Source organism: Lepus europaeus, chromosome X (assembly GCF_033115175.1).
Source record: "Lepus europaeus isolate LE1 chromosome X, mLepTim1.pri, whole genome shotgun sequence".
In the NCBI taxonomy this organism is placed as follows: domain Eukaryota; kingdom Metazoa; phylum Chordata; class Mammalia; order Lagomorpha; family Leporidae; genus Lepus; species Lepus europaeus.
Genome location: NC_084850.1, coordinates 49,788,346 through 49,797,774, shown reverse-complemented (window position 1 = coordinate 49,797,774; position 9,429 = coordinate 49,788,346). Strand labels below are relative to the sequence as shown.

The window sequence follows — 9,429 nt, the reverse complement described above, 5'->3', positions numbered from 1 at the left end:
ATGACACATTCTTCTCTTCGCATTTATGCTAGAACCCTCCCCTGGTTTTTCTGTCATCTTGCCAGCTATTTTCCAGGTGTCTTTCCTGGGGTCTCCTTTTCCAGGAAATTCTGAAGGATTTGGTCCTTAATTCACTTCTCTATTTGCATTATCCTGAGCAAACTCACCTTCTCCTATGGTTTTAAAGATTAACTATGTGTTGACACCAGCCCTGACCTCTCCCCTGACTGCCAGAGTCATATATCCAACCATTTGTTTGACATGTCACATGGATAAATCTTAGGAGGCATATCAAACTTGAAAGATACAAAACAGAACTCTTAACTTTTAACTTCAGCTTGGAACACTTTTCCTTGAGCTCTCCATAGGCTTTTTCTCATTATTCAGATCTCAATTCAGTAGGCACCATCTGGGGGAGTGAACCAACGGAAGGAAGACCTCTCTCTCTCTCTCTCTCTGTCTCTGTCTGTCTCTCTCTACCTCACTCTGTAACTGTCTTTCAAATAAATAAAAATTAAATCTTAAAAAAAAACTAACCCTCACCCATTCACTTACACAGATAGTCATATCAGATTGTCCTGTTTAAATGTTTTCATGACATTCATTACTATCTGAAATTATCCTGTTTTGTACCTATTTTTTTCGTTATGATCTTTCTCCTCACAACCATCTCCAAATAAAATGTAAGCTCCTCAATAATAGTGATATCATTTGACTTGTTCACTTATTCACGATGGCTGGCACATAGTGGGTGATATAGTACTAACCTTTAAAAGAATAGTGTAAAAATTTAACTCATTTCAATAAAATCTCAGCAGTATTTGTGAGAAGAAGGACTTAAGGAGATTATTAAGACGTTTAGGAAAAAAAAACAGAATACTGAATAAATGTTTCTGAGAAATAGGGCGAGGGGCCATCATTGTGGCATAGCAGGTAAAGCCGCTGCCTGTGACTCCGGCATCTCATATGGGCACCGGTTTGAATCCCAGCTGCTCCACTTCTGATCCAGCTTCTTGGTAATGGCTAGGGAGAAGTGGAGGAAGATGGCCCAAGTGTTGTGCTCCTGCCACCATGTGGAAAATCTGGTTGAAACTTGTGGCTCCTGGCTGCTGCCTTGACCCAGCACTGGTCATTGCAGCCATCTGGAAAGTGAACCAGCAGACAGAAGATCTCTATCTCTTTCCCTCTCTCCCTCTCCCTGCAACTCTGACCTTCAAATATATAAATCTTAAAAAAAAAAGTAGTACTGGTGAGGAGTTGGAGTAGCAGGCTCATAGAATAGAAGGCAACATCAAGATCAGTACTCAAGTACCAGAGTACATTATAAACACTGAACATATGACAAAGTGAACATTTAAATGAACCATTGCAAGGAAGGAAAGGGCTGGTCATTAAATAACTAATATAGAGATAACTGGGAAAGTCTTCCTTTCTTCCACATGATACAGTCCCTAAAGGGTGTTAGCAGTCTCTCCTGTATCCTGCCAGAGACAACATCTGCACTGTCCAAGATTTTATATTTTCAGATTTCTTTGTCCCCACACAAGTGGTAGAATATCATACTGCTCGGGGCTGGTGCTGTAGCGTAGCCAGTAAAGCCGCTGCCTGCAGTGCTGGCATTCCATATGGGCACCGGTCCAGGTCCCAGCTGCTCCACTTTCAATCCAGCTCTCTGCTATGGCCTGGGAAAGCAGTAGAAGATGGCCAAGGTCCTTGGGCCCCTGCACCCACGTGGGAGACCCAGAAGAAGCTCTTGGCTCCTGGCTTCGGATTGGCGCAACTCCGGCCGTTCGGCCCATTGGGGAGTGAACCAGCGGATGGAAGACCTCTCTCTCTGCCTCTCCTCTCTCTGTGTAACTCTGACTTTCAAATAATAAATAAATAAATCTTAAAAAAAAGAATTGTATCTATAAAGCACATAGACTCCATTAAAAACTAAATAAACTTTTTAATTTTTTTAATTCTCCAAAAGTATATTTTTTCTAGAAATTTATCTAACGAAAAATTAAACAAATTTAAATATATTTATTTCCTTAATACTATTATCTGTAATTCAAAAAATTAGATGGGACCAGTGTTGTGCTGTAATGAGTATAGTCTCTGCCTGAGATGCCAGTCAGCATCCCGTAAGGGTGCCTGTTCGAGTCCCGGCTGCTCCACTTCTAGTCTAGCTCCCTGCTACTGTGCTTGGGAAAACAGCTGAGGATGGCCCAAGTGCTTGGGCCCCTGCACCCACATGAGAGACTCAGATGAAATTCCTGGCTCCTGACTTTGGCCTGGCCCAGACTCAGTCATTTTGGTCATTTGGGGAGTGAGCCAGTGGATGGAATACCTGTCTCTCTCTCTCTCTCTCTCTCTCTCAATCTCTGCCTCTGCCTCTCTGTGACTCTGCCTTTCAAATAAATAAAATAAATCTTCTAAAAATTTTTTAAAAATTAGGAACAACTTAAATCTTTCAGAATAAAATTGTTAAATATTTTAATAAAATGTAATAGAATAGTATGAAGACACTAAAACAAGCATATAGATGATGATGATGATAGATAGATAGATAGATAGATCATTAGATATGTAGGTATATAGAGATAAGTAGGTAGATATATAGGAAAATAATCCCTGAAAATCAAGTGAAAATAGTTATCTGTATTATTGTCATATTTACAGAGGCAAATTGTGGAAGGATGTATACTAAAAAGTTAACAATTGTGGGCTACAGGTTATTGAATTTCACTTGCTTCCCTTCTGATTTTGTTCATCAGTATTTCTAAACTTTTATAGGAAAATAATATATAGCTTGTGGAACCAAACATATGCTATATGTGCAAACAAAGTGTTTTTACCAATCAATCAAAAAAACCAACAATATCAGGGGAAATGGACACGAGACATAAGCAAGCAATTTATCAAGTAAACAATACAATGGGAGGGAGGATAATAAAAAAAAGTGCTAAACAACTTAGTAGTTAAATTAATTTAAACAAAACAATATGCCGTTCTGCCACATCGGATCCACAAAAATAATCAAGTGGATGTAGGAAACAGCATTCCTCTAACAAAGGTGGCTGGTCTCTGATATAAGCATTTTGAATGTGTTTTTGTCAGTAAAGACCAAAAACTTTTAAAAAGTGCACATCATAGAGTTCAAGCATTTTACTTCTTTTTTTTTTTTTATTTGACAGAGTTAGACAGTGAGAGAGTAAGAGACAGAGAGAAAGGTCTTCCTTCCGTTGGTTCACCCCTCAAATCGCCGCTAAGCCAGGAGCCAGGAGCTTCTTCCTGGTCCCCCATGCGGGTGCAGGTGCCTAAGCACTTGGGCCATCCTCCACTGCCTTCCCGGGCCACAGCAGGGAGCTGGACTGGAAGAGGAGAACCTGGACTAGAACCCGGCGCCCATATGGGATGCTGGCACCACAGGTGGCAGATTAACCAAGTGAGCCATGGCGGCACCTGCCCGCATTTTATTTCTTGATATGGGTGTTTGGTTTCGCTGCAAAGAAGCTGCTTGTAATGCCTGCATCCCATATCAGAGTGCCTGCATTCAAGTCCCAGTAAGCAGGTGATGGCTCAAGTACCTTGTTCCCTGTCACCCACATGGGAGAAACGGAATGAGTTTCTGGCTCCTGGCTTCTGCCTGACCCAGCCTTGGCTGCTGCAGCCATTTGGGGAGTGACCCAGCTAAAGGGAGATCTCACTCTCTAGCATGTGCATGCTTCATCTCTCCCTCTCTTTCTCTGATTTTCAAATAAATAAAATAAATTCATAGGAATTTTAAACATGTTCATGGTAAAATTGAATTAAAAGGCAAGGCTATTTCTTTTCTTAAAAGATTTTATTTTTATTTATTTGAAAGACAGAATTACAGAGAGAGGTAGAGACAGAGAGAGAGGTCTTCCTTCCGCTGGTTCATTCCTCAGGTGGCTGCAACGGCCAGAGCTGCGCCAATCCGAAGCCAGGAGCCAGGAGCTTCCTCCAGGTCTCCCACGTGGGTGCAGGGGCCCAAGGACTTGGGCCATCTTCAACTGCTTTCCCAGGCCACAGCAGAGAGCTGGATCAGAAGTGGAGCAACCAGGATTCAAACTGTTGCCCATATGGGGTTCCGACACTGCAGACTGGGGCTTTAACCCACTGCGCCACAGCACCGGCCCCAAGTTTATTTCTTTTAAAAAAAGAATCATTTTAGAAAATAATCAGACAAGGGTAAAAATTATGTTTTATTTAGAGTATTCACAAATATTAATTATGATACCAGGATGTCAGAATTAATCTCAATGTCAGTTGGTTAAATTATAGTAAGTCTATGTTATAAAGAAATGCTATACAACCACTAAAATCCTTGTGGCAGTTTGTGTGTGTGTGCACTACTGGCACAGAGGATCACAATACATTTTTAAGTAACACAAATAGATTATATATATATATGTATATGTATATATATATATATGCGAAAACACAGATGAACTTTGAAAATATGATGCTAAGTGAGATAAGCCAGACACAAAGGACAAATATTGTGTGTTTCCACTTACCTGAGGCACATAGAAGAACCAAGTTCATAGAGAGGCCGGCGCCGTGGCTCAACAGGCTAATCCTCTGCCTTGCGGCGCCGGCACACCAGGTTCTAGTCCCGGTTGGGGCTCTGGATTCTGTCCCGGTTGCCCTTCTTCCAGGCCAGCTCTCTGCTGTGGCCCAGGAGTGCAGTGGAGGAAGGCCCAAGTCCTTGGGCCCTGCACCGCATGGGAGACCAGGAGAAGCACCTGGCTCCTGCCATCGGATCAGCGCGGTGCGCTGGCCACAGCACGCCAGCCGTGGCGGCCATTGGAGGGTGAACCAACGGCAAAAGGAAGATCTTTCTGTCTCTCTCTCTCACTATCCACTCTGCCTGTCTAAAAAAAAAAAAAGTTCATAGAGAAAGAAAAGAGTATAAAGGTTATCCAGAGCATGGGAGAGGAGGGAATGAGAGTTAGTGTTTAATGAGTAAAGAATTTCTGTTTGGGACGATGTTAACATTCTGGAAATGGACAGTGGTCATGGCTACAAACATTGTGAATGTACTTAATGCCACTGAACTCTACACTTGAAATATTTAATACAGTAAATTTTATAATACGTACATTTTATATCTAAAACATATCATAAATACATATGCATAACATGACCCCATTTTGTACCTCCCCATTTATGTTCACATTCACTAAAAGACCCAGTCGACTAGGCATTACATTTTGTGAACAGTTCAATGTCAAGTGCTAGCTTTATGAGTAGGCTTCTTTATTTTCCTTATCTACGTGTGTCCATACTTTTTCTTTCGTGAGTATGCAATACTTCTGTAAAAATGTTCCTTAAAAATAAAAAAAACGATAAATATACGATTAGTGGAACTATTGAATTAGCAGAAATGTTCAGAATTTTAAGAGAAATGAAAACCAAATATAGCTCTTAATTAACGTACATTTCCCAAACGAACATTATTCTTTACTACTCTTTGGAAGCAGAGTCTCCAGTTTAGGATTCAGGCTGTTTATTTACCTATATAAATGTTTTAAAGTTAAACTTAAAGTCTTATTTCATTTAAAACAAAGGGAGAAGGAGGGAAGAGGAGGATGGAGGGCATGAACATGGTTATAGTCTTAGAATTGTATCTATGAACTATACTGAATGTTCTCTTTGTATTAATATCACATTAATATGAAAAAAGGTAATGTATTAGATGGTAGAAAAAATCTTCAGGAGAGGAAATTTTAACATAAATTTTTATTGTGACTTCAGCTTCCTTTCAGTTACCTTGAAGATTTCTGTATTTTGCTTTTGAATCGGTATCTCCAAAGTCTTAACATTATTTAACAGATAAATATTGAAGACCTTTTTGCCTTCTAATTCAGATATTGCATTAACTTAGAAATGATGCTTCTAGCAACGCACTGCAAATTAAAATCTAATGGAAATGAGAGTAAATAAGATGGCATTCACTGTGCTTGCTTCAGCAGCACATATACTAAAATTGGAATGATACAGAGAAGATTAGCATGGCCCCTATGCAAGGCTGACACGCAAATTCGTGAAGCGTCCATATTAAAAAAAAAACTGGTGTTAAATTGGAAATTGCATAGAAAATTAATTTTTTAAAAATATCATGTAGGATCTGTCTTTAATGTGCTGTACACTGTTATTTAATGCTATAACTAGTACTCCAACAGTATTTTTCACTTTGTATTGCTATGTGGGGGCAAACTGTTGAAATCTTTGCTTAATATATACTGAACTGATCTTCTGTATATAAAGAGAATTGAAAATGAATCTTGATGTGAATGGAAGGGGAGAGGGAGCAGGAAAGGGGAGGGTTGCGGGTGGGAGGGAAGTTATGGGGGGGTAAGCCATTGTAATCCATAAGCTGTACTTTGGAAATTTGTATTCATTAAATAAAAGTTAAAAAAAAGAAAAAATAGATGGCATTCACTCAGTCGTCAAAACTATGTACTGAATACCAACACAGCGGTGACCAAAACAGACTTCATCTCTACCTTCATAAAAAAGGAGAATCTCAGTTAAGACCTGAAGAATGAGCGGAGTAAGTACTGATAGTTAGATGAAGAATCAGCGGGGGAGGAAGGACACTATACCAGGAAGAGGGACTAGCTTGTGCAAGTTTCCAGAAGCAGAAGAAAGCTGAAAATGCTTGGACAATGGGTCATGAGGAAGAATATGGCTAGAGCAGACAGTGTACCAATGTGAAGGAAAATGAAGATGGAGAGATTGCGACCAGATCGTGGAAGGGCTGGAAGACCTACTACTGCTTTTAAGCACAATAACAAGTCCTGAGACAGTGTGCTATAATTAATGTGCATTTTTCAAAGGTCACTTACCAAAACTCCCTTTGCTGGATTTATAGCCAGTAGGTTTTACGGGAGCACTTGAAAGTCTCGGAGGCCTATCCACACAATTATCCCTCCACATCCTGTTGGGTAGATATATTTTCCCCTTTATCCTTGGGAGGAAGGCTAAGTTCACACAATGTCAACTGTATTCACCTGGGTCAAGTAGTGAAGGGGCACAATCAGGACTCTAGTTGAGTTCTCCTGACCCGGGATCATGTACTGTCTACTAACCCACTTTGAATAGGAATCATGCCATGGGGATTCAACTCTCCAGGTCCTTTACAGTAGGCTTTGAAACTTTCATCTTAAAAATACAGGGCACCGAGGCGGTGACAGCAGCAGCGGGGACTGCGGAGGGGTCGGGGCTCCAGGCTGGCGTGGCAGCGCCATCTTGTGCCCTGGACCAGGCCCCTGGAGGCTTAGGGGGACTAAGGGAACAGCCTGGAGTCTGACAAACCGGAACCTGGGGAGCTGTTGCCAGAGCCTGAGCCCGAAGAGGTGACACCCAGGCCCCGCGCTCTCCCGGGGAACTCTGGGTAATGGCCTGGCTCAAAGCCTGCCCTCCCTCCCCCAGCAACCAAGAGGAGGAGGAACTCGGACTGGTCGAGGGTGACCCAGGGGACAGCGCCACTGAGGACCCGGAGTTGGAAGTGATCAAAGCCAGAGTCAGGGAGATGGAAGAGGAAGCTGAGAAGCTAAAGGAGCCGCAGAACAAGATGGAGAGGCATATGAATATGAGTCCATCTCCAGGCAGTGCTGGCCCAGTGATAGTGTTTACTGAGGAGAGAATGGAGGCTAACGCCCATTCCATCTGTGTTGACAATGTGAACTACGGTGCATCAGCAGAAGAGCTGGAAGCTCACTTTCATGGCTGCGATTTTGTCAACCATGTGACAAAAAAAAAGTTCAGTGGCCATCCCAAAGGGTGTGAGAGCTCTCAGTCAAAGAGGACTTCTCTGGCCTTAGATAAACCTCTATTGAGGTGAAGACAAATCAAGGTGATTCCAAAACGAACCAACAGACCAGGCATCAGTACAACAGACCAGGGTTTCCCACGTGCCCGCTACCTTGCAGGACCACCAACTACAACAGTTCTTGCTCCAGATTCTACAGTGGTTTTAACAGCAGGCCCTGGGGTCGCATCTACAGGAGCCAGGCTAGAGCAACATCGTGGTATTCCCCTTACTTAAAAAAAAAAAAGTGTGTATTAGGAGGAGAAAGAGGAAAAAAAAAGAAGAAAGAAGGGGGAAAAAAAGAATTAAGAAAAACAGAAGATGACCTTGATGGAAAAAAATTTTTTTTAAAAGATCTAGTGTGGAAAGGGGAGAATCCTATAACTAACTGCTGAGAAAGGGCCTGCTTTGGGGAGTAGAGGAAGGCCCAGGGAGTGGGGCAGGGGTTGCTCATTCATTCTGAGGATTCGCAGTAGACAACATCTCAACTGTGCAAGTGTTTCCCTGCCCCACTCTACCCCCTTGAGGGCTGCTCAAGGGTAGGTGGGCAGGGGTGGTGGGAGGGTCTTTTTACCCAGGGCTCTGGAAGGACACCGTACTGTTCCGCTTGTGACCTTCCCTCCATCTCCTCCTGCCTCTCACAGCCCCCTCCTGCCTGCTCCTGTCCTGCCAGCTCTGCCACCCACCCCACCCTTCCTTTTCCCGCTCCCTGCCCCTGTAGATTGCCTGGTGATCTATTTTGTTTCCTGTTGTGTTTCTTTTTGTGTTTTGAGTGTCTTTCTTCGCAGGTTTCTGTAGCCAGAAGATCTCTGTCCAGCTCCCAGCGGCTCCAGGGTATATTCCCCTTTCCCCGGGAAATGCACTACCTTGTTTTGTTTTTGTTTTTGTTTTTGTTTTTGTTTTTGTTTTTGTTTTTTTTTGGGGGGGTTGGGGGTTGGGTTTTTTTTTTCTGGTTTTTTCGTTTTTTTTCTTTACCTTTTTTTCTCTTTTATTTGGAGGGAATGGTAGGAAATGGGAACAGGGCAGTGGGAGGTGGATTTTGTTTATTTTTTAGCTCATTGCCAGGGGGTGGGAATTTTTTTAATATGTGTCATGAATAAAATTGGTTTTGAAAATAAAAAAAAAACAGGACAGGAGAATTCTTTGCAATCCACTTATTTTTAATAGAAAAATAAAGGTCTTGTGGATGCGGAGAAATAGTTGAGTGTTCTACTTAGGAGAAATCCAGCTAATAGTAGATTATTTGTACAAGATGAACTGCATTCAATGTGGCTAATGCAGTTTTCCAGAAGTTTGATTATGAGACATGAAAAATATAACAAAACAAAATAGAAAAAGGCTAAGGTAGATGCACATGAAATAGGGTACAATAGTTAATACAAGTAAACACTGCAGAATGAAAAGCACTTACCCGTAACTCAAATGTAACCAATTATTGGAGAATGTTTTCCATAGAAAATGGTTTTAATAGTAGCTGTAGCTAAACGAAAAGATGCGCCTTCAAAAACATACACAAAACCATGGAGCACGATTTGGGTACATACGGACAAGTACTATTTACCAGCAAGGCTCTATCTATCTATAAGTGCACAATGAAAGCACTG

The 9,429-nt window shown here is 41.8% G+C and overlaps 1 non-coding gene and 1 pseudogene across 1 annotated transcript; both read left to right on the top strand.

The window, feature by feature from the left end:
- Nucleotides 1–5,968: 5,968 nt before the first annotated feature.
- Nucleotides 5,969–6,075, top strand: LOC133753864 (U6 spliceosomal RNA). The gene has a single exon (XR_009865105.1). It is a non-coding gene; the product is annotated as a U6 spliceosomal RNA (small nuclear RNA).
- A 1,051-nt stretch (nucleotides 6,076–7,126) lies between these two features.
- LOC133752596 (polyadenylate-binding protein 2-like) lies at nucleotides 7,127–8,623 on the top strand (annotated as a pseudogene).
- Nucleotides 8,624–9,429: the final 806 nt, after the last annotated feature.